The sequence below is a fragment of the Lipotes vexillifer genome, unplaced genomic scaffold (assembly GCF_000442215.2).
Source record: "Lipotes vexillifer unplaced genomic scaffold, Lipotes_vexillifer_v1.1 scaffold1654, whole genome shotgun sequence".
Taxonomy (NCBI): Eukaryota; Metazoa; Chordata; class Mammalia; order Artiodactyla; family Lipotidae; genus Lipotes; species Lipotes vexillifer.
The window spans coordinates 317,586-329,575 of NW_006794528.1; the positions used below are offsets into that span (position 1 = coordinate 317,586).

At 40.6% G+C, this 11,990-nt stretch overlaps 1 pseudogene across 1 annotated transcript; it reads left to right on the forward strand.

Annotated features, from left to right (window-relative positions):
• The first annotated feature begins 6,415 nt into the window (after positions 1 to 6,415).
• On the forward strand, positions 6,416 to 6,777 carry LOC103084821 (60S ribosomal protein L35a pseudogene; annotated as a pseudogene). Its single transcript, XR_014368685.1, has one exon. The product of XR_014368685.1 is annotated as a 60S ribosomal protein L35a pseudogene (transcript).
• Positions 6,778 to 11,990: the final 5,213 nt, after the last annotated feature.

An 11,990-nucleotide genomic window follows, 5' to 3' on the forward strand; every position in this document is an offset into this window, starting at 1 on the left:
TAAAACTCACATAGCCTCCAGTTCCCTCGCATTCCATCTCTTGTCCTAGTTAAAATATCTGTGAGTTAGACTCCATTTCTGGAATTAAGTCCCTAACACAGTTGTTTTGTGGGGAGCCGAGCTTCTGCAGGCTGAACACACTAGCCTTGCCCAGCGTCTGGCACTTAACTGTTGAAAGGAATTAAATCTAATTAAATAGAATCAAACCAAAATGAACAGGTAGATGACTAACCAGCCTTTCAAATAAGAGCCACTGGCCCTTTAAATGCAGCTCAGTTGAAGCCACAGTGTCTAAGAGGAGGCAGGCACAGTGCTAGGGCCCCTTCGATAGTTTGGGGGGTGGGGGTTCTCTTAGCTCATTGCTCTGTGCGTCCACTGTGGTTTCTCATAGTCACTGCCTGTGGTGAATAACTGGCTTTGAATCAAGTCAAAAATGAGAGTCTCTGCTGAGAGCCATGGTATGAGCTGGGCCTGGGTGTGAATCAGCATGAACAGAGGAGGGAGGGTGGGAGGGAGAGAGGAAGGTGGGCGCCCCCTAAGGTCAGTGAGGCAAACACTGTAACTATCAGAAACATGAGAGCATTAATGATGTGAAATGAGCCGTGTAACTCATGGCCCAGCCCTCTCTGGATAGGTCCCTGTCCTGAAAGTAGCTGAGAATAGCCAAACCCAGAGAGGTGTAGATGAGCAATCTCAGGGTGTGGCCTGACCCTGCACCTGGGGCTTGAAGGGCAGGGAAGGAGGAGAGTCAGCCACTGTACTCCGTTATGCAGTTAGTCTTCATGACGAATCTGGGACATAGATGTTGTCCCATTTTATAGAAGGGGAAACTGAGGCCCAGAAGGGTGACGCACTATAATGGAAAGGATATCACCTTGAGAGACAGAGAGAATTGGGTTCTGGCATCCCAGGCACCATCCCCTACCACCTGCATGACTTTGCGTAACCCCTTACCCTCCCTGCCTCTCAAACTCCTCATCTGTGAATGGGAGGTACTAGTGCCCACCTCACAGAGTTGTGAGGATTAAACACAAAGAAAATGGTGCACAGAAAACAAAACCCTGATACACAGGAGGGAGGGGTTATTTGTTTGTTTTTTTTTTTGCGGTATGCGGGCCTCTCACTGTTGTGGCCTCTCCCGTTGCGGAGCACAGGCTCCGGACGCGCAGGCTCAGCGGCCATGGCTCACGGGCCCAGCCGCTCCGCGGCATGTGGGATCTTCCGGGACAGGGGCACGAACCCGTGTCCCCCGCATCGGGAGGCGGGCTCTCAACCACTGCGCCACCAGGGAAGTCCTAGCCTGTATTTTGAGCATAACATTGGCCTCTATTTTTTGTTTTCAGTTTTAGCAAATATGTATGCATGTCTGAGCTATATATACTTTAATTTTGCTGGGTTTTGGGGTGCTTCTATATAAATAATATCAAATAAAGTTAAATGTTTAGTGATTATGAGATTTATCGTTTAAAGCTGGATATGCACCTACCCCGCAACTCATTCATTCCACTCCTAGGTCTATACCCTAGGGCAGTCGTTCTCAAACTTTTTGGTTTCAGGACTCTCTTATCCTCTTAAAAATTATTGGAGATCCCATACCAAAGAGCTTCTGTTTATGTGGGTTCCATCTATTGATATTTACTATATTAGAAGTTGACACATTTAAAAATATTTATTAACTAATTTTAAAATAAACCCAGTACATGTTTTTTTTAAGTTGATTTACAATATTGTGTTAAATTCCACTGTACAGCAAAGTGACTCAGTTACACATATATATACATTTTTTTAATAGTTTTTCCTTACACTTTACCATAGGATACTGAATATAGTTCTCCGTGCTATACAGTAGGACCTTGTTGTTTATGCATTCTATATATAATAGCTTACATCTGCTAACCCCAACCTCTCACTCCATTGCTCTCCCAACCCTCTCCCCCTTGGCAACCACAAGCCTGTTCTCTATGTCCATGAGTCTGTTGCTGTTTCGTAGATAGGTTCATTTGTGTCATTTTTTTAGATTCCACATATGAATGATATCATACGGTATTTGTCTTTCTCTTTCTGACTAACTTCACTTAGTGTGATAATCTCTAGTTGCATTCACTTTGCTGCAAATGGCATTATTTCTTTCTCTTTTATGGCTGAGTAGTATTCCATTGTATATCTTCTTTATCCATTCAACTGTTGATGGACATTTAGGCTGTTTCCACGTCTTGGCTCTTGTGAACAGTGCTGCTATGAACATAGGGGTGCATGTATCTTTTTGGATTAGAGTTTTGTCTGGATATATGCGCAGGAGTGGGATTGCTGGATCATATGGTAATTCTATTTTTAGTTTTCTGAGGAACTGCCATACTGTTCTCCATAGTGGCTGAACCAACTTACATTCCCACCAACAGTGTAAGAGGGTTCCCTTTTCTCCACATCCTCTCCAGCATTTGTTATTTGCAGAGTTTTCAATGATGGCCATTCTGACTGGTGTGAGGTGGTACCTCATGGTAGTTTTGATTTGCATTTCTCTAATAATTAGCAATGTTGAGCATCTTTGCATGTACCTATTGGCTGTTCATATTTCTTCTTTGGAGAAAGGTCGATTTAGGTCTTTTGCCCATTTTTCGATTGAAACCCAGTACATGTTAACACAACATATTTTATGAAAAAGAATTATATATACTCGAAAATTTAGGGAGATGACTGGCATTGTTTACATTGTGCACATCTCTTTACGGTCTGGCTTTAACAGAAGACAGCCTCATATAGATACATAATTGGAAATGGTAGGAGTATTTTAATGGCCTTTTCTGATAATTAGGTACATATCATGCAGCCTCTGGAAAACTCCTCTGCCTATGACTGACAGAATGAAAGTGAAAATTATTATGAAAATAGTTTTGACCTCACGGACCCCCTAAAAGGACTTCACGGACCCCTGTGGGTCCTTGGATCACACTTTGAGAACTGTTGCCTGAGTGAAACTTGCACATGTGCGCAAGGGATGTGCTAGGAGGGAGGGATGTGCTAGGTTGTTCACTGCAGCATTGCTTGTAATAGAAAAATCTGGAAACAACTCAAACATCATTCATCAGCAAGAGAATTAGTAAATGAATTACAGTTCACTCACACAATGGTGTATTTTACAGCAGTGAAAATAAGGCCTCTTTTCCTATCTTTGTACATAGGAAGTCTATGTATTAACAGAGTTCTTGCATTTTGACTGAGTAGCTCATTTGATTGGTGTAGACCAGAGTATAAATGAGGCCATGCACAAAATAGGTATATAAGAAGTGGGCAAACAATGAACAAACCCAAAGACTGAATGAAGAGGCAAAGCCAGAGTCACCTACCTTCCTCTTGTGACTTTTGTCATGTTAAATTCTCAGGCTTGAAGCCTTTTTATTTTCTGAAGCACTTGACTTCAGCCTAATGATTAAAAGCTAACTTCCTGTTTTAAAATGATGTGTATGTCATGGCAAAGTAGTTTGCAAACAGTGGGCCTTAATAAACACAAGCTCACAGAGAATTCAGCAAATTTATAAAAGACCTTCTTTTTGGAAGTTTGAGAGCACAGGGCTAATACAGGTACATTTTGTGTTTAAAACTGAGCCTTCTTGCTGGAATAAAAACATTTCAAAGCAAAATCTTCCCACACATCTGATCCCCAGTTAAAGGGAAAAAGGAACAATTGAGATCTTTATAGAGGCCAAACAGGCCACTGAAACGATACTCATCAGCACAAAATCCTAAAGGTTGTAAGGAAGTAGACCCAGGATTCCTATGAATGGAATTGCTTCCCAAAGGGCTCCCCCCTCCACCACCACCGTCCTATCCCCTCAACACACGCACACACACACACACACACACACACACACACACACACACACACGGGCTCTGTACAGTGTACTCTTTCAGATTAGATGTGCAAGTGTTAGCCTTACAGTGGCCAGAGACAACCGAACTAAGAGGGGTTCATAAAGGATACACGTTGTATTTGTCTTTCAAACATACACTTATATTAGCAGTTATTAAAACAGGGACACCTCGTATATCCAGAGGTCCTTACCCAGCAAACTTACTGGTCTTTTTTTTTTTTTTTTTAATATTTATTTATTTTATTTTTGGCTGCATTGGGTCTTAGTTCCCCTGCAGCATGTGGGATCTTAGTTCCCCAACCAGGGATTGACCTCGCGTCCCCTACATTGGAAGGCAGATTCTTAACCACTGGACCACTAGGGAAGTCTCTGCCATCCAGCACGTGGGTTCTCTAGTTGTGGCACGTGGGCTCAGTAGTTGTGGCGTGGGCTTAGTTGCCCCATGGCACGTGGGACCTTAGTTCCCGACCAGGGATCAAACCCGCATCTTCTGCCCTGGAAAGTGGACTCTTAACCGCTGTACCACCAAGGGAAGTCCCCCAAACTTACTGGTCTTGAACATAGGGGTTTTTTTCCCCCAAAAGATTTTCCCATTTTGTAGTATCCCTGTATTGCCCACCAGTTTTTTCCCTAGCTTAACTCCCAGGGAGCAGGAAGCCAGATATGGACCCACCAGGCAGGAGACTGGAGATTTCTTCTCAGGCGAAACTTGCCCAAGGGAAATGGCTTAAGAGATTGACAGTTGAAGGTCACCTAAATAAACAGTGGGGTCTCTGCCTAGTTATCCTGCCTGAAGCCTTTTAATCCATAATCCTCTTCTCTCTCTCTCACTCACACACACACAGATTTTCCAGTTAGCTTTTTCATGCTTCACTCTTAAATAAGGCTAATATTAAAATAATATTAAATAAGGTACAATTCAAATAATTGAGGAAAAGTCTCTAAAAGATAGCAGCTAATACACACAAAACAATGAACTCAAAGAAAATAGAGAAATACAGAAAAGAGGAGGAAAAAAAGATATATTCTGTGGTTAATCTTCAGGAAGAGAAAATAATGTATCCATGAAAAAAGAACAGGATGCTAAAAAAAAAAAGCATTTGTAAAACAATAAAGAGCCCTTGGGATTAAAAATATGACAGCTCAGTAAAAGAGTTAGAAGATAAAATTTAGGAAATCTCTCAGAAAGTAAATAAACAAGAGGCCCCCATAACTTTTGGTTGAAATCTGGCATTTAAATGCACTTACTTTATCAATCAAAAATTATTTAGGAAGCCTTGGTTTAGGAGATCAATTTTTCAGCATTTACTCCTCAGTCAACATCTCTGGCTTCTCAGACATGAGAAGACTCCACCCTCCCTTTCTTTTGTTTTGACTTCCAAGAGTTACTTACTTCAAGTGTAGAGGTATTTTTATGGATGAGTCCATAAAGTCAAATGCTGGTTTCTGGCTAATAAGTAAAGTATAACTGACTAAGAAATAGATAAGCCAATAAAGAAGTCCAGAAACAGACCCAAGTACATATTTGAATGTAATACTCGATAAAATTAGCATTTCAAATCAAAGGAGAAAGGAAGGGCTATTCAATAAATGGTACTGAGACAATTGACTAAACACCATTTTCCATTTGGGAAAGCCATTTAAATTATATTGCTACCTCACTCCTTACTCCAAAATAAGTTCCAGATGAATAAAAAACTCAATATAAAACATGAAACCATAAAAGTATAGAAAGAAAATATAGGTGAATATGTTTATCATCTTAGAATGAGGAAGGCCTGTCTAAGCATGCCATGAAATATAGAAACTGTAAGGGCAAATACTGATAAATTTGAGTACATAAAATTTTTAAATTTCTATAAAAGAATAAACATATTTAAAAGGCAAAATAAACTAATAAAAATAATTTCAGCATGTATGATAGATAATTGGTTAATTTCCTTAATGTACAAAGTGTTAGCACAAATGAAAAAGAAAACCCACCCAAATGTGTCAGTCAGGATCCAGTCAGAAAAACAGAAACCATGCTAAGTAATTCAAACAGGGAAAATTAATGCATCTGGTTACACGAATGTTGGAGGGTCAAAAGACAATTGGGTAATAGATTTAAAATTAATATCATAGAGAGCTCAAAATGTTAATTTATAAAAAGCACCTACAAGTCAAAAGGAAAAAGACCAACAACTTCACATAAAAATGGGCAAAGTATATGAAAAGAAAAGTCATAGTGAAGAAAATACAAATGAGGGGACTTCCTTGGTAGTCCAGTGGTTAAGAATCTGCCTTCCAATGCAGGGGACTCGAGTTTGATCCCTGGTCGGGGAACTAAGATCCCACATGCGGCGGGGAAACTAAGCCTGCGTGCCATAACTACTGAGCCCATGTGCTCTACAGCCCACGCGCCACACCTAGAGAGAAGCCCACACGCTGCAGTGAAAGATCCCGTGTGCCTCAACTAAAACCTGATGCAGCCAAATAAATTAATTAATTAGGGAGGTGTGTGGCGCTCCTGCAGCTGAACTTTGGGGGCAAATAAGTGGGGCCTGCTAGGAACAGGACTTCTAAAATGACAAATATGTCTGGAAGGCTGTGGTCCAAGGCCATTTTTGCTGGCTATAAGCGGGGTCTACAGAACCAGAGGGAGCACACAGCTCTCCTGAAAATTGAAGGTGTATATGCTCGAGATAAAACTGAATTCTGTCTAGGCAAGAGATGTGCTTATGTGTACAAAGCAAAGAACAACAGAGTAATTCCTGACGGAAAACCTAACAAAACCAGAGTAATCTGGGGAAAGATAACTCGTGCTCTTGGAAACAGTGGCATGGTTTGTGCCAAATTCCAAAGCAACCTTCCTGCTAAGGGCATTGGACACGGAATCCATGTGATGCTGTACTCTTCAAGGATTTAAACTTACTGAAAAGTAAATAAATAAAACTGTGGATTTGTTCCCTTGTATTTTTGTTTAATTAATTAATAAAAAAAAAGAAAATACAAATGGGTTTTAACACATGAAAAGATGCTCAACCTCATTCAAAAGAAAATAAATAAAAATTAAAACTATAATGAGATGATATTCTTCATTTATCATTTTGGAAAGATCAAAAGCCATTAAAAACAACAAGTACTGACTCAGAACCATCCAAAATAATTGAAGTGGAAAAAGCAAGTTGCAGAATGGTGTGACAATTTGTGTCCCAAAAAAGGGAGAATAAGAATATATATTTACAATACATACAAGCACATATATAATAAACACTGTATATGCACACACTATATATACACACACACATACATACATACAATAATAATCTCTGGAAGAGTAGAGAATGAAAAGTGCTAACTGTTGTTTTTGTCTGCAGGAAGGGGACCTAGAGAAAGGGGAACTTACTTTTTACAGAATACCCTTTATTTATTTATTTGTATTGTTGTCAAATACATGTAACATAAAATTTACCATTTTAAATATTTTAGAGTACAATTCAGCAACATTTAGTACATTCACAATGTTGTGCAGCCATCGCCACTATCTAGTTACAGAACATTTTCATCACCCCAACAGGAGACCCCATACTCATTAGCAGTCACTTCCCATTCGCCCTTTCCCCCAGACCCTGGCAACCACTAACCTGCAGATAAGAAAATCTCTATGGATTTGCCTCTTCCAGATATTTCATATAAATGGAATAATATAATATGTGGCCTTTTGTGTCTGGCTTCTTTCAGTTAGCATAATGTTTCAAGGTCCATCCAAATAGTAGCATGTATCAGTACTTCATTCCTTTTTATGGCTGAATAATGTTCCACTGTATGAATATACCACATTTTGTTTATCTAGTGTCAGTTGATGACATTTGTGTTGTTTCCACTTTGTGGCTATTGTGAATAGTGCTGCTATGAACATTCGTGTATAAATTTTTATTTGAACACCTGTTTTCAGTTTGCGGAGGTATAGACCCAAGAGTGGAATTTCTGGGTCATATGATAATTACTGAAAACTCTGTAGTGACTTTTTTTAAATTAATTAATTAATTAATTTATATTTTGGCTGCATTGGGTCTTCATTGTTGCATGCATGCTTTCTCTAGTTGCAGCAAGCGGGGGCTACTCTTCGTTGCGGTGCGCGGGCTTCTCATTGCGGTGGCTTCTCTTGTTGCAGAGCATGGGCTCTAGGCACGCAGGCTTCAGTAGTTGTGGCACGTAGGCTCAGTAGCTGTGGCTCACGGGCTCTGGAGTGCAGGCTTAGTAGTTGTGGCACACGGGCTTAGTTGCTCCGCGGCATGTGGGATCTTCCCGGACCAGGGCTTGAACCACACTGGCAGGCAGATTCTTAACCACTGCGCCACCAGGGAAGTCCCTGTAGTGACTTTTGAATGTTGTACCACATGCATATATTACCTAATCAAAACTTGACTATTGTAATAAAAATAACTAAGTAGAGACAAATGTATTGTTTTATAATCACATTTCGGCAGCTCTACAAAATCAGCACTGGATCAGTAAAGGGTCTCACAGTCCTAAAAGAAACTGAGGTGTAGAAAGTTAAAATATAATCTAATTTTTAAATATGACTCATAGAACCAGTAGGTCTTCAGGCTACAAATGTTCCCCATCATTAAATGTTTCAGCAGCATTGCCCTGGTGAGCGTGGGAAGGGCTGTGAGAATGTTTTCTAAATCCATTTAAAAAAAGGTAAAGCGGTAATTAAAGTTGGCTTCAACCCTGTGATTGTTTGCTGCCCGGACTCTCAGTGGGAGCCTTGGCTCCTGCAACACCACCGATGTCCTCTAGGGGGCGATCCCCGGAGAGACAGGAGTTCCTGGCGTTGCTCTGCGCTGGTGACCTGGGAGTGTTCCTCCCGCAGAGCTTTCACAAAGACAGGGAGAGGGAACACTGTGACAAAGAACCAGCGCTGGAAGGACACTTGGAAAACATACTTCTCAGGCCCTTTATTTTTAAACAAGGAGACTGAGACCCAGAACGGCCGCTGATAGTCACACAGGCTTTAAACACCAAGTCTGGAAACTTACGCTATGTTGCTTTGTAAAGTGCGGGGAGAGTGGGTTTCCAGGTCTGATAGAGCTAAGTTTGGATCCCTCCTCCTTCCCTCTCTCTACTCCCCAGTCCACCCAACTCCCACCACTTAACTTAAATGTGTGACCTAGGGCCAGTTAACTTTTCTGAGCCTGCTTCATTATCTATGTAATGGGGATAATATCATGAAGAAAGAAACGATGAAGGAAGGGGAAAATGATATCATGTATGTATAGAACCTTGCTTACACTTGGTGCCTATTGGTTCTCGATAAATATTTGTCATGTGAATGAACATGTCCCTCCTCTAGCCTTCTAGAGGCAGTGCTTCCGCTGCCCAAATAAATTTTTATTGATGCCATTTTAGGCAGTATCCTTATGGGCTTTCTCACATCTAGAAAGCTGACCTTGGGAGGGAAAGTAAAGGAGAGTTTGGGGTGGTAGCGCCGCTCCTGTTGGGGTGAAAAGCTCCTTCGTGAAGCCTGAGCAGTCCCAGTTACTGCCCTGCTCTGCTGCCAGCACTTGGACGCCTGCACATCTGTCAGCCAGAGGTCCCCAGAGCTCCCAGGTCCTGACAGACTCTGCCAGAAAAGTTGGGTCCCTAGTGAGGGCAACAGAGTCAAATCCCCCTCGGCCCAGTTTCTGCCTCCCCTTCCCCAGCGCTCATACAAAAGACCCAATTTGGCTATTTCAAGTAATACTAATCAAAATGTTTTATGGGAGCTGTTGTTTATGCCTGGCTATAAATGATCATGCATATCAGCAAACACATCAGAATAATGTGGTGATAAATTATAGTTGGTTGCATTATAAAATTCAGGTCATGTTTTCTCAGTCTTCATAATTTATATGGTACAAACAATTTTTTTCAATTAGGTAATACGTTGTAAGTCTCACAGTTTGGGTCGGGGGGAGGGAACGGGGGGATGGGCTAAAATATATTTTTTCATTAAAAAAATGCTGCTGCAATATACAAAATGGGGGAAATAGAGAAAAGAAAGTCTCCCGTAATTCCATCATTCAACCACTGTTAGTGTTTTTCAGTAGATTTGTAAAAGATTTTTTAAATGCACTTTTTACAGAGTTGTAACCAGGCTAACATTTCTTTCCCTTGGCAGTGGCAGTGCAGAGTCCTAACCACTGGACCGCCAGGGAATTCCCCAGGCTAACATTTCTCATTAGAAAACTTTGGCTTCCTCAGTGCCTCACAATGATAGTCATTCATTCATCAAACATTTCCTAAATGCCTACTATGTGCCCAGCACTGGGGTGCAAAGATGAATTAGACAGGGTCCTTGCTAGGATATTGTTCCTTCTCCTGTCACAGCTTTTTCAATTTGTTTATGTATCTGCTAAATGGTGCTATTCATTGGGGGGAAGCCCTCAAAAGAAGAGGACATTGATGTATTAAAGGCAGGGGAGTGTGTCTGGTGAGGGCAAGGAACAGCAAAGAGCCTGGCATAGCCAGAAAAATAGGAAGTGCTCAGTGAGTACTTGCTGAGTGAATGAATTATCCCAGCATGCAGTGCAAACACTTTGGTTTAGTCCTTAGAGTGCCAAAGTAGCTCTCAAATTGTATCTCTCTCTGCCTCCTTTCTTTCAGGTTTTCAAAAATGTTATCTGTGCAGATGTTATCCTCTTGAAATCTCTGGCCAACCTTTTAAGATCTCATTCCTCCCACTATCCTCCTCTAACCTCACTTTCCATTTAACTGAGAATTTGTCCATGACTTTGAGTTTTCCTCTTCTGGGTCACTTGCTTGGGTCTCTGTTTCATTCTTGGTCTAATGTGCCCAGTGCATAGAAATATAACTGGTTAAATTAAGTGATCAGTTAAAGATTTCTTGAATGAGTCAATGCATTTACCCTTGTGAGTTTCATCAATCCTTTTGACATCCCCCTTTCTTTAGGCTTAATTTACTTGTGCTTTTTTTAAAATTAATTTTTATTTGAGTATAGTTGCTTTATGATGTTCTGTTAGTTTCTTCTGTACAGCAAAGTTAATCAGTTATACATATAGATATATCCCCTCTTTTTTTGGATTTCCTTCCCATTTAGATCAACACAGAGAATTGAGTAGAATTCCCTGGGCTATACAGTAGGTTCTCATTAGTTACCTATTTCATACATAGTAGTGTATATATGTCAATCCCAATTTCCCAGTTCATCCCACCCCCCCTTCCCCTCTTGGTATCCATACGTTTGTTCTCTACATCTGTGTCTCTATTGCTGCTTTGCAAATAAGTTCATCTGTACCATTTTTCTAGGTTCATCTGTACCGTTTTTCTAGAATCCCCATATAAGCGATATTATACGATATTTGTTTTTCTCTTTCTGACTTACTTCACTCTGTATGACAGTCTCTAGGTCTATCATGTCTCTACAGATGACCCAATTTTGTTCCTTTTTATGGCTGAGTAATATTCCATTGTATATAGGTACCACATCTTTTTTGTTTATCATCGTTATTGGAGTATAATTGCTTTACAGTGGTGTGTTAGTTTCTGCTTTATAACAAAGTGAATCAACTATACATATACATATATCCCCATATCTCTTCCCTCTTGCATCTCCCTCCCTCCCACCCTCCTTATCCCAACCCTCTAGGTGGTCACAAAGCACCGAGCTGATCTCCCTGTGCTATGCGGCTGCTTCCCACTAGCTATCTATTTTACATTTGGTAGTGTATATTAAGTCCATGCCACTCTCTCACTTCGTCCCAGCTTACCCTTCCCCCTCCCTATGTCCTCAAGTCCATTCTCTAGTAGGTCTGCCTCTTTATTCCTGTCCTGCCCCTAGGTTCTTCATGACCATTTTATTTTTTTAGATTCCATATATATGTGTAAGCATACGGTATTTGTTTTTCTCTTTCTGACTTACTTCACTCTGTATGACAGATTCTAGGTTCATCCACCTCACTACAAATAACTCAATTTCATTTCTTTTTATGGCTGAGTAATATTCCATTGTATATATGTGCCACATGTTCTTTATCCATTCATCTGTCAATGGACAGATGCTTCCATGTCCTGGCCATTGTAAATAGTGCAGCAATAAACACTGTGGTACATGACTCTTTTTTTTTTTTTTTT